The 12,006-nt window shown below is 47.1% G+C and overlaps 1 protein-coding gene across 2 annotated transcripts in view; it reads left to right on the forward strand.

The window, feature by feature from the left end:
• Window positions 1–1,035: 1,035 nt before the first annotated feature.
• LOC146822331 (uncharacterized) overlaps window positions 1,036–12,006 on the forward strand; it is a 35,118-nt gene continuing 24,147 nt past the window's right edge. For both annotated transcript variants that reach the window (XM_085613410.1, XM_085613411.1), the window contains exon 1: window positions 1,036–1,144. The gene's annotated coding sequence lies outside the window, so the exon portion shown is untranslated. The remainder of the gene's footprint in view (window positions 1,145–12,006) is intronic.

Raw genomic sequence — 12,006 nt, forward strand, 5'->3', positions numbered from 1 at the left:
AACCCTCTGCGCGCTCCTTTATGGTGAGAGTTAAAACTGCCAAGAGAGAAAACTCCAACCTCTCTCCAGCGAGAGCATCACTCCCGTCTTTACAAGTCTCACAGGGCTTGGGCATAAATCGTTTTCTGGCAACGCTCCCAGGATATGGAACGCTCTCCCGAGAGTCCTCAGATGTAACCCCTCCTTCTCCTGCCTCAAAAGGGACCTGAAACTCCATCTCCTTAACAAATACTTTCCTGACCAACGTCAACTAACCTAGACTTCAATATCCGAGTTTACTTCCCGCTCTTGACATTCAAGGATAGTTGGTGACCGGACTGTGTAAACCACCTTATTTTTCATGCTGTATTTGCCTGCCTACTATGTATTGCAATTCCCGTCTTTTTTTTTTTTTTTTACAGTGTGCATGTAGAGCGCTCTGATACCTACGGGTTAGGCTAGCGCTATATAAAACTTTTAAAATAAAATATAAATAAATAAAGCCTCTTCTTCTGAGCGCCCTTGCGGCTGCAGCTCAACTGTGTGAATCAAGCAAGCAAGCAGGTCACACACGCTGGATGCTGCAGAGTGGACTGACACAGGACGTCATTTCCGGCGGTTATGGGTGTAGATCTACGCATGCGCTAAGCTCCGGTCAGCTGTGATGGATGTAGATCTACGCATGCGCTCAGCTCCGGTCAGCTGTTTATGGGTGTTGATCTATGCATGCGCTCAGCTATTTGTGAAAATGGAAGTTAAAATCTACGTATTCGCTGAGCTGCAGTTACTAGTTTGTAAACATTGCAAATTAAAATTGCAAGTTAAAATTTGCGCATGCGCTCAGCGGAGATTTCTATTGGTAAACCATCAAGTTAAAATCTAGACATGTGCCGAGCCCAGGTTAAGAGTTGAAAATGGTACCGGAAGTCGAAGTGGTGCAGTACCAGCGGAAAATGGTACCAGAAGTTAATAACTGCGCATGCGCTGCGCCCTGGCTACTAGTACAGGAAATTTAGGCGCGCACATGCGTGCTTGCTCTTATTGAGACTGAAGGTTAGAGGTCTGCGCATGCGCACTGTCATCGGTGTGGTGTGACCTGGACAGCTGACCACCTGGCTCCAGGGTGTTGCTGCCTACAATAAAGAGCAGGATCTCTGGCTCAGGAGTAAGTGCGCTCGTTATCACTGCTTGTGTTTTATACGATTTCACGGGCACTAGTGGGGCCTGGACTAGACGCATTTCATACCAGCCAACTCCCACGGTGCCTCCCTCCCCCGTGTAACACACGATATCAGCTTCCATCACCTGGTCTCCCGGTAAGGAGCCGATAACACACGCTGGCAGCGAAAACGAGCCCCAAACCTCGGTAAATAGTGTTTTTTAGCTCTTTTTCCGAAGCTTTGAATAGCTGACGCCCATTAAGGGGGGTGAAAACACCCCTAGACATCGGCACCAGCCACAGTAAGCTCTTATTTTTTTGTTTTTTGGGGAGGAGTAGTTTTGGGTGGGGATTCAAAAGTGCCTCTTAGGTACTTCTAGGCGGGGCCCCTCCTTTCCTCACACTGTGAGAGTTTTGTTCCGGTTGGTAGGTGTGTCATTTTGTAGTGAGTCAATGGTTATTTTGAGCGCGTTCAATAGAAATAATAAAGAGGAGGGACGGGGAAGCAGTGCAGAGGTACAACTGTGTATGGGGTCCTCGGAGTTGGGGAGGTGCAAGGGTGACCAGGAACCAGGTGAGGGCGGTGCTGAGTAAAAGCTGTGCATGGGGTCCTCAGGGTGGAGTAGGCCAGGGTGGTGCAGAGGGGAAGCTGTGTATGGGGTCCTCCGGGTTAGGCAGGAGGTGATCAGGGAGCAGGCAGGACGGTGCAGATGTAAAGAGGTGAGGTGGGGAGGGTCAGGAGATGATAGGGAGTGGACCTGTGGGGTGGGGAAGAGCATAGGGTGATCGGAGAGTAGGTGTGGGCAGTGCAGAGGAAAAGCTTTGTGCGGGGTCCTCGGTAGGGTGGAGCAGGTGGAGGTGTTTCCGAGGTAAAGCTGTGTATGAGCTCCTCTGGGGTGGAGAGGGGAGGGGGTGATAGTATGCCCGGTTCTAGAGGGCAGGCCAGGCCCACCCAAAGGAGGCCCATGGCACACCTGAGGTCCTTCACAACTGGACAGCCACCGAATGCTCTCGTTTGTGATGCTCCATGTAAGGCCTGCAGTTGTCTTCCTCTGCCTAATTACTGAACTTTCATGTTAGAATGCAATGACTGGGCCTTGTTGAAGGTGTGAAATCAGGGATGGAAGCTGCTGATTTTGTGCACAAAGTAATAGCAGTGGTAGCACATGCCCACTATAGCTAGAAAGACAGCACGCTGGTGTCACAGGGTACTCGCATGACAAAACCTGTGACCTGAGTGAAAGTACATAAAATTGGCATACTTTAGAACACATGTAACTTAGTGGTTTAATTTCTTCCTGGTTGTGCTATAATCATAACAGATGTAACTATTGTCCAAATTGTACCACTCCATTTAACCACTTTTGAAAGATGACAGGCTGAGTCTGTCTACACAGGAAATGAACAAAATAAATTATGCTTTCTGACATCAAGTAAAAGTTAGAACATAGTGATCACTCTGTATAAATCAGTTTCTCTCTGTCTTATAAGATGGGTTTATGTACACGGTTGCAATTGCCACCATTGGGGATTATACTCTAATACGTATGTAACTTGCAGGACACAGGCTCAAATCCCAGCAATGGTATTTCAGAATTTCATCCTTCTCTGGTCCATAATTTAAGTATCACTAAGTCAGCAATTAGGCACACGTCATTTATAGTAACACAAAATAGCAACACACACTAAACCAAGCAGCACACAAACGCAAGTTAAATATTTATATAACGAAAAACAAGAAAGGTATTCATGGAGGTTAAAAATACAATGGTGTAGGTCACAACATATAAAAACAAGTCGGAAACCTACAGAAACACATTAGTAAAAGTGCGTTTTGAAAGGGAAATACATAATATCATCATACAAATATCTTAACTATTCCTGAACACTGTGTGTACTTAGGTTGTGAAATATTGGTGTTCATTCAGATTTAGTTAACCTCTTCGCTGCTTGCAAAGGGGCTAAGCCTTTTTTGGCAATTGGGGTAGTAACTTCTTATAAGTATGGTAGATTTTTTAAAGCAATATACCGTTACGTCTGCTGGACCCTTCTGGTTGCAGGACTTGTAGGTTCACCAAGAACCCGAGGTACCAGAGCCATTGCAAGAGCTGCGTCTTGCAATGGTTTTTCATTGTGTACCAGGTATATAGCAATGCATCTGGTAAAATATAAAGAGTGAAAAATAGGTGCCAAGCAAACCTATATATTTCCGAAATGGGAACAAAATATAAAGTTTAGAAGCAGTAGTTATTTGCACCTCTCAGAAATTGTGGGTACCATACAAGCATGTGAATTAGAGGACCTTTTTCAAAATGACTTCTTTTTTACACATTGTATTACATTTGGAAGGCAGAAATGCAAAGAAAGTTAATTGGTAATGACACTTGTTCTGCTATTCTGTGTTGTCCTAAGTTTCCTGATAAATGGCTCTTCACTTGTGTGGGTAGGCCTAGTACCTGCAACAGGAAAGGGCCCAAAAACACAATGTGAACACGTCACATTTTTCCAGTGAAAACTGACCCATTTTTCGCATTGTGCCTAGCTGTGGATTTTGGAACCTAGTTTTGCCAGCACCAAAGGAAACCTTGGAAACCTATACATATTTTTAAACTAGACATTCAGGGGAATCAGTCAGTCAAAAAGCTTTATCGGTTAAAAACCATAAAAGCGAAGGATACATAATTACATAAGACAATCCATTGATCACCAATTAGCAGCAATACAAAGTGTACACGATTAAACAATACACCTAGGACAATAAATAATAAAAACAGGCCACTCAAAGTGGTATTAAAATTCCCTAGTAAATGCAGAAGGGTACTGGCAGTTAAACAGTGCAGCTTTCTCCTTAAGTTTGGCTCCTCTAGAGCACCACATAGAGAACCAGAATCTGGAGGTTGCAAACACAGTCAACGGGGTAGTCATATTTCAACAATCTAAACACAACCCTGAATCCCTGAAGCCCATGGACTTGCATAACTGTAAGATCCATTTGGCTCTAGCCGTGGAGTATGAGGGGCAGAAGAGCACAACGTGCAGATCTGTCTCTTCGGCATGTTCACACCCCGGACATAGGCTAGATGCATAATGAGCCATTGACCACTTGTTTGTTACTGCCCTCACTGGGAGAGATCCATGTCTAAATTGGACATACAATTTCTTCGCCAGTGGGGGCTGAATGTCGTCCAAGAGTTTCTCAAATTGGTACCTGTCCTTGACTTCGAGAAAGCTACTGGACAACCTACCCAACGATGGTCTTAGTGCCATCTGTTCCAATCGGAAATAATTGAGTGCTTTAACTAGCGCCCTCGTAGGAGTCGTAACAGAGGAGAGTGCGGGGGCAAGCCACAGATCTCCCTTCCCCAGGGCCAGGCATAGATCTTTAACATGCTTTAACCAAGGGATTTTTCCCACACCCCTTAGCGTCAATAGATGACTAAGTTCCTCCTGATAACTTAAGAGCTCAGATGTAGACCATAGTCTCCTCCAGTACAATAGAGGACGGTTAGGGATAACTTCATGTATGGGGACCAGACCTAAGTCAAGACGTAACTGGATCAGCGGTGTGCTCTGTGGGAGTCTCAGCAGACGCCTTATGAAACTATTCTCAGAGATAGAGAGCGAGGAGGCATTCAGGGGAATCAAGAAGGGGGTGACTTGTGGGGCTCTCATCAGGTTCTGTTACCCCGACTCCCTTGCACACCTCAAACTTTGTAAAACAAATCCACATTTTCCTCACATTTCTGTGATGGAAAGTTTTGGAATCTGTGTGGATTCCACACACTTCCAGCATTCCCCGAAGTCTCCCGATAACATTTTTACCTCTCTTGGGTAGGTAGGCCTAGTAGCAGCGACAGGAAACAACCCAAAACGCAATTTGGACACATTACATTTTTCCTGTGAAAATGGACCCTTTTTTCACAATGTTCCTAGCTGTGGATTTTGGACCCTAGCTCTGCCGGCAACTTAGGAAACCTAGCAAATCTATGCATTTTTGAAACTAGACATCAAGGGGAAATCAGGATGGGGTGACTTGTGTGGTTCTCACTAGGTTCTGTTACCCAGAATCCCTTGCAAAGCCTAAACTTTGTAAAAAAAAGAAAAAAATACATTTTTCTCACTTTTGTGATGGAGTTCTAGAATCTGCAGGGAGCCACACACTTCCACCCACCCAGCACTTCCCCAAGTCTCCAGATAAAAATGGTATCTCACTTGTGTGGGTAGGCCTAGTGTCTCAGACAGGAAAGGGCCTAAAGCGTACTGTGGAGACATCAGAAATATTGATTACAAAAATACCTTGTTTTGCGAAGGTCTAGTCACCTGTGTTTTTGAACCCGGGCTCGGCGGCCATCTAGGGAAACATACCAATCCCAGATATTTCTTAGAACTAGACACCCGGGGGAGTCCAGGGAGGTGGGACTTGCATGGATCCCCCAAAGTCTTCCTACTCAGAATGTCACGCCAACCTCAAATTTAGCTGAAAAAAATCATTGTTTTCTCACATTTCTGTGTGGGAAAGTTGTGGGATCACTGGGCTGACACATTTCCTACCACCCAGCATTCCCCCAGGTCTCCCATTAAAAATGGTGCCTCACTTATGTGGGTGCGCTAAGTACCCGCAACAGGCAAGGGCCCCAAACCTATTGTGGAGTCATAAAAATGATCCATCACAAAATGACCTGGTTTTGCCAAGAGGTGCACCTGCATTTTTGGTCCCAGGCTCGGCAGCCATCTAGGGAAACGTACCAAACCCACACATTTCTAAAAACTAGACACCTGGGGAAGTGCAGGGAAGTGTGGCTTGCGTTGATCCCCCAACGTTTTCTACTCAGAATCCCCTGCAAATGTATGTAAAAAAGTCACATTTTCCATACGTTTCTGTGTGGGATCACCGTGCCGGCACACGTCCTATCCCCCAGCTTTCCCCTTGGTCTCCTGATAAAAATGAGGTGGGGCATTGGCTGGCCCATTCTGGGCATCCCCCACCCCTACATATAAAAAACAAATCCTTGGTGCCTAGTGGACTCTCTGCCCCCGGGGGTGCAGATCAGGGGCTATTGCCCCCATCTGCCTCCTGGGGGGGTAGAAGGAATTTTGCTTTTGGGGGGAGATGGGGGGACCATTGACATGCCCATTCTGGCAAGCCCCTAGTCTGACCTATTAAGAAAATAATCCCTGGTGTCTAGGGTGCTTTCTGCCCCCCACGGGTGGGGGCAGATTGGGGGCAAATGCCCCACACAGGGGCAGAAAGACTGATTATGCCATTTCTTATTGGGAGAGCAAAGGCCCTCACCCAAGCAGCCGCTCCCGCCCTCCCTGGTGCCTAGTGGGTGGATATGCGTGGGGATTCACTAGGGAAGGGTACCATTGGAGAAGGTAGATTCTTCTCTTTCCAACAATACCTCTCCCATGTCATTTGGTGCTCAGGGGTGGGCTGTGAGAGCCCCCAGGAGCACTGAAACAGAAACCAAGTTTCAGTTTAATTTCCAGTGTGATGACGTCAGTGCGCCATGCGCGCAATTGTTACTACATTGGAAAAAAAAAGTCATGGGAGGTTGGAGAACTCTTCTCCACCTCCTGAGGCAAAAAGAAATTAAATTCCTCTGCTGTCTGCATCAGGGGGGTTTTGTACTCGTGTGTGCATGACTGAATGGTTCCGTCATGAGCACACGAGCACTGGTTCTCATGACGGAACCATTCCGTCAAGAGCACTTGAAGGAGTTAAGGACTATGCATAGCACTGTAATGCCAGTACATTTGAGATATATTGTCTTAACCTTTGTATTCTGCACTCATCATACTCTTAACTCCTAATGAACTAGGTGAGTGAACAGTGATTAAGTGGAGCTAGATGGCACAGAGTAAGGAGTTGTCTTTCTATGTCTGTGTAGTTGAGAGCATGTGCATGCTTCAGTTCACTTGGTACATATTAATTTGAATTGTGTTAATGTGATTGTTAGACCTGGCACCTTGGCGTGGGTCTCCCTTCCATCTTTTGCTGTTGCCTCATGTGTTTTTGCTGGTGTTAGATGCTTTGGGATCTGTGCCACTGCTATCCAGTGCCACAGTGCAAGTGCTCCCTGTTGTAAATTGATGTATGGATTAGTGGTTCCAGGATTGGCTGATTTGGTTTACTTGTGAGACCCTAGTACAGTGCACCAGGAGTGCTTAGGGCTGGTAATCCAAAAGCTGCTAGTGGGCTTGCAGCACTGGTTGTGCCACCCAAAGAAGAGGAAGCCTTGGTCAAACAATCATCCAGTAGCACCAAGACGTGTGGACTGTGTGCATGTGACTAGCATAGAAGGTTGGGCAAACCACCTGATCAGTGTCTCCTGTGAAGAGTTTTATGTACAAAATAAAGTAGGGCTCAAAGAAGCCCCTGTGGTGCTTCACACTTAAGGGAAGTGAAGTCCAAATAATAGGTCTCTACGTAGAAACCAGTGTAAGAATAACGCTTAAAATGGACTTGAAAATCATCTTTCAGACAATTAAATACTTGTTTAGTGCTCGCCTTTTTCTTTATAACTTTTTCAAAGATAGTAAAGGTTTATTACAAAATAGATTTTGACTTTTCCTTGGAAAGGATAGCTTTATGTTAACTATGCTATTAGCTGTGCTCCTCCCCCGACGCTCCACGCTCATGCCTGCCCACACGCCATACAGGAGGAAGAGCCAGAAGAGAAGGTTGCAGCTGAATCGCTGTTTGTCGAGCGCTGCTTATCGAACTCTATTGACCGAAACGCAGCCTCTCAAGTTAGAGGTTGTGCTTAGGAATGCCACCAGTAAACACCATTATAGGACCTCCAATCTGGCTACTTTGGTGATGGAGCCTCCCTGTCACCTACCACAGCAGTAACCATCTGTTGTTGCTGCTGCTTCCATCCGCCGTCACAGTACCTGTCCTGCTCGGGGAGACGTGCAGGTATGGGAGTACAGCAGGTCAGTTGGTGTGCTGGGCAGTGGCTGCAGGTACTTTGTTAGACGACTGTGCAGTTCGTTTGGGCTCAGCGCGGTAGCCTTCTAGTTGATCTCTAGTTATGGGGGAGCTTAGCCGTCTCACACAGGAGCCAGCTGCCGATTTACGCAGTGTGCAGCTCCAAAGCCCAACTTTAGGAAGTAAAGTAAGCTGTCTGCAAAATATCTACAAGTGAGCAGGTCAATAACACTGAGGTCAGTGGCCCTATAGCCTTAGCCACTATTCAGCCACTAACTGCCATTTTATTCTTCAGTGTGTGTGGGTGGAGGTGGCGGCTAGCAAGATCGGTGAGGAGGAGGTAAGTGGAATATTCATGGTTGTTGCTGCTTTGATGGTTTTGCTGCATCACTGTGTTGCTCTGGTGACACACTGACTTTGTTATTGCTGTTTGAGACTTTACTTTTGTCCTGCTTTTGTCTGACTATTAATTGTACCCTGCAGCTGCTCCCTGCCCACAGAAGCTTCCTGGCTGCATAGTCTGGGGTGGCATCCGTTCCTCAGACTCTTGTGTGTTGAGGTGGGGCCCGGTATGAGACAATAAAAAGTGCTGGGAAAGGCCACGGAGCCAGGTCTGCTGTGTCAGGCTGGGCTTTTCCTCTGCTGTTTCTGTGTTCCTTTGTACTCATAACTTTACTCATAAGTTGCACGTTTGCTGTGTGGTTGAATTCCCTGGCTACCTTCGACACCTTGGGCTAGTCTGTGCTGGCCGATAAAGTGAAATGCGTGAGGTATATTTGGTTTCTCCACTCTGAATCGCTTCGATGTGCTTGCTGATGTTGACTGACTGTGAGAAGCTGGCCTGGTATATGATGTCCACTTATGTAAGTGGACACCTTGCACCAGTCCAGACAACCCTTTTGGTGATTTAAGAGGTCTTAGACAACCTTAGAAAGCTCTCTAAGTGGTATCTGTGGAGAGCAGCCTTCAGGCTTAGTCCAGAAGGAGTGTAGAGCAGCTTGTTTGACCAGAATACAATCTTGTATATTAAGTGAAAAAGAACCACACCAAGTATATATAAAAATATGTATTTATGAGATAATACTCTCTAGTACGTTCAAATATCTCCTAAATGGAGATAAACACAATGCATACAATACTTTATAATAAATAGCACAGAATACACAGTGCACCCCCGGGGGAACCAAACCACATGTTAAGAAAGTGGTATAAGAGTCCTGACTCGGGTCGTGGTTATGTCGAGAGGACGTAAAAGTGCTGGGGAAACACAGAACCACCCAAGGTAAGTAGATATGGACCCCACAGAGAGCGTGTGCAGTGCGGGAACACTACCTCGTGCTCTTTACGGGTCTACGTGTCAGTAATGGTTGGGTTTTGTTAAGATTAAGGACCCTTTCCAGTGGACCCTGAAGAAACCCCATGGAAGACAGAAGGTTGGAGACCCAGCCCACCCGTGGATACCCTAGTACCCACTTACCTACACCAGGGAAGCTGGGTGCATATATGTGAATTGGTGTCAGAAGCTGCTGTCGAACCAAATGGTTGCAGAAGGAGAAAGTGTCCGGTGGAATCCGAAAGTGGATTCTAGATGAGAGGTACTTGCAAGCAGAGGGGACAAAGTCAGTGTCACTCAGGAGTCACTAGGAGACTTGGAAGACAAATGTCCTCCGATGTCAGGTGTTGCAGGCGAGAGGATGATGACCTTGAATCTGCAGCTGTGAGGTCCAGGCGATGCTGAGGAGGACCAGGAGCTGTGCATGAGCTGTCCCACAAAGGATGTAGAGTGCTGAGAGGTCAGTGTCCGGCGGGAGCCCCAACAAGCCTTGGCAAATGCAACCAATGCAGTAATTGAAGAAGGAGCAAGGTCCAGGGGACTCACCACAAGCAGGGGAGTCTGGGCATGCCCCAAGCAATCGGGGGAGCTCAAAAGAAACAAAGGTGACCCTCAAAAGGACCCACAGGCCAGAGGCATTGGAGTCGCAAGAGGACCTTGAGCAGCTCACCAAAAGATGCAGGCCATGGTGCACATGATGCAGTGTTGCTGAAGATTCTGGTCACTAGAGGTGCTTGAGGTTGGGCCTACTTGGAGCCCGAAGATCTCATTGGAAGGGAGTCAAGAAGCCTTTGCAACTGCAATTTGATGCGGTGCACAGGGGTTCAGTTATTGCAGACCCTATGGGGGATACTGGCCTCAAACTTGGTAAGAAGGCAGAACAGGCCTCCGGAGCTTTAGAAAATCACCAACTGTGTTGCAGAACCTTTCCTGAGTCCGGAGGAGCTCAGGATCAGCAGACTGGTTGACTTAGTTGAGGTGCCTGCGGTTGCAGGGGAGTGACTCCTTCACTCTAAGGGAGATTCCTTCAGGTGTATTTGATGCTTCACAGGCCTTGGAAGGTTCCTGTATGATGCACAGGCACAGACGATGCAGCAGACTGGAAGGGAGATGAAGTCAGGCCCAAACAAAGCCCAGTAAAGTCCAGTCTGCCCCGATGGTAGAAGAAGTGGTGTCTGATCTGAATCTTGTCCCACAACGCATCTAGGCACCCATCCACAAGTAAGCCCTTAAGTACCCTAAGGAAAGGGTTGGGACGATTCATGGGAACCCCCCAGGGGAGGGTCTGGACAGGACGGAGGTTTCTCCCATGTCCTTTTGTTCAGTTTAACGCCAGAGCAGGAGCCAAGGGTTCCCAGGACTGGTTTGAACTGGACTATGCACAGGGACACCAAATGTTACCCTCATGCAAGCGCACCCACCCAGTCCCAATATGCTGATTCCTGTTTGGGAGGTGGTCACAGCTCTCTGTGACAAGATGCCTATTGTTCTGCCTTCCCCTGCTTGAGCTGAGCTCAGCAGCAGGAGGGTAGAAATGTGTCTCTGGTTTGCAGCAACCATTTTGTGCTGTCTGGGTCTAGAAGGTTGGCACCGGGAGCACTGAGAGCCTAACGGAGGGCTTGGAATCATACCCCCACACCGTTTACGGTGTGCGGGTATGATTCCAACATGTTTGGTGTCGGATTCCTCCTTCCAGAATCCTCAGGATTGTGCTGATACTCAAAGGGGGTCCACCTCTCGACAGCCCCAAGTCTGGAATGTGAAACCACACAGACTGTTGGGATAGTCAAGCGAGGGAAGGAAAGGGTAGGAACAGCTTGGAGGGAGATCTGAGGGGGACAGGGAAACACAGGGTAAGTGTAAACCAATATACATGTGTCACAACCAAGAGAGATCACCACATTCTTATAATACTGGGCTACACACACCCTACCTGAAAAGTAAAAAGGGTGAGAGTTTGCTGCCAGAAGAATAGGGTGGATGCAAGTCCCCCACATGAAACTACGAAGAAAAGAGAACATACAGGTGAAACAAATCCTTCTCTGCTTTCCAATATATATATATATTTGCAATAAACCCCCCCTTATCACATACCAAAGAATACATGTGGTAGCAACTGTAGATACAGGGCAGAGACTTACTGAATACTCCGTTTCTATATCTCTCTCCTGGGAATGAAAACAGAGAACAAGGAACAACTAATAGTGAATAAAGTAAGAACAGGGCTAATGTTATCACAGTCTTGACTTAGCCTAAAATCCAAAGGTTCATAGGTTTGTTTGTATCATTACAGTTCCCTCCGTTTCTTCACACGAGGGAGAACAGCAAAGTTCTATCACTCTAAGTAACCGCACTGTTAAAGATCACCATGCCTTCCAAGCGAGAACTGTTCTTTTGAAGCAAGCAAAACGAGAGGTGGAGAGGTGTGGCTCACTGGTTAGAGGCGGCAGACCCGTAAGCAGAGAATCGGCCAGGGACCAGGGTTCAATTCCCTACGCGGCAGGGTCGTGGACCAGGGTCAAAACGGACTCGATAATTCTCGCCTCGGTACCTACTCTAACCAGGAACACACTCGGCAACTCTGGGCATTAAGCTTGCCTC

This window comes from Triturus cristatus, chromosome 6, assembly GCF_964204655.1.
Source record: "Triturus cristatus chromosome 6, aTriCri1.1, whole genome shotgun sequence".
Taxonomy (NCBI): Eukaryota; Metazoa; Chordata; class Amphibia; order Caudata; family Salamandridae; genus Triturus; species Triturus cristatus.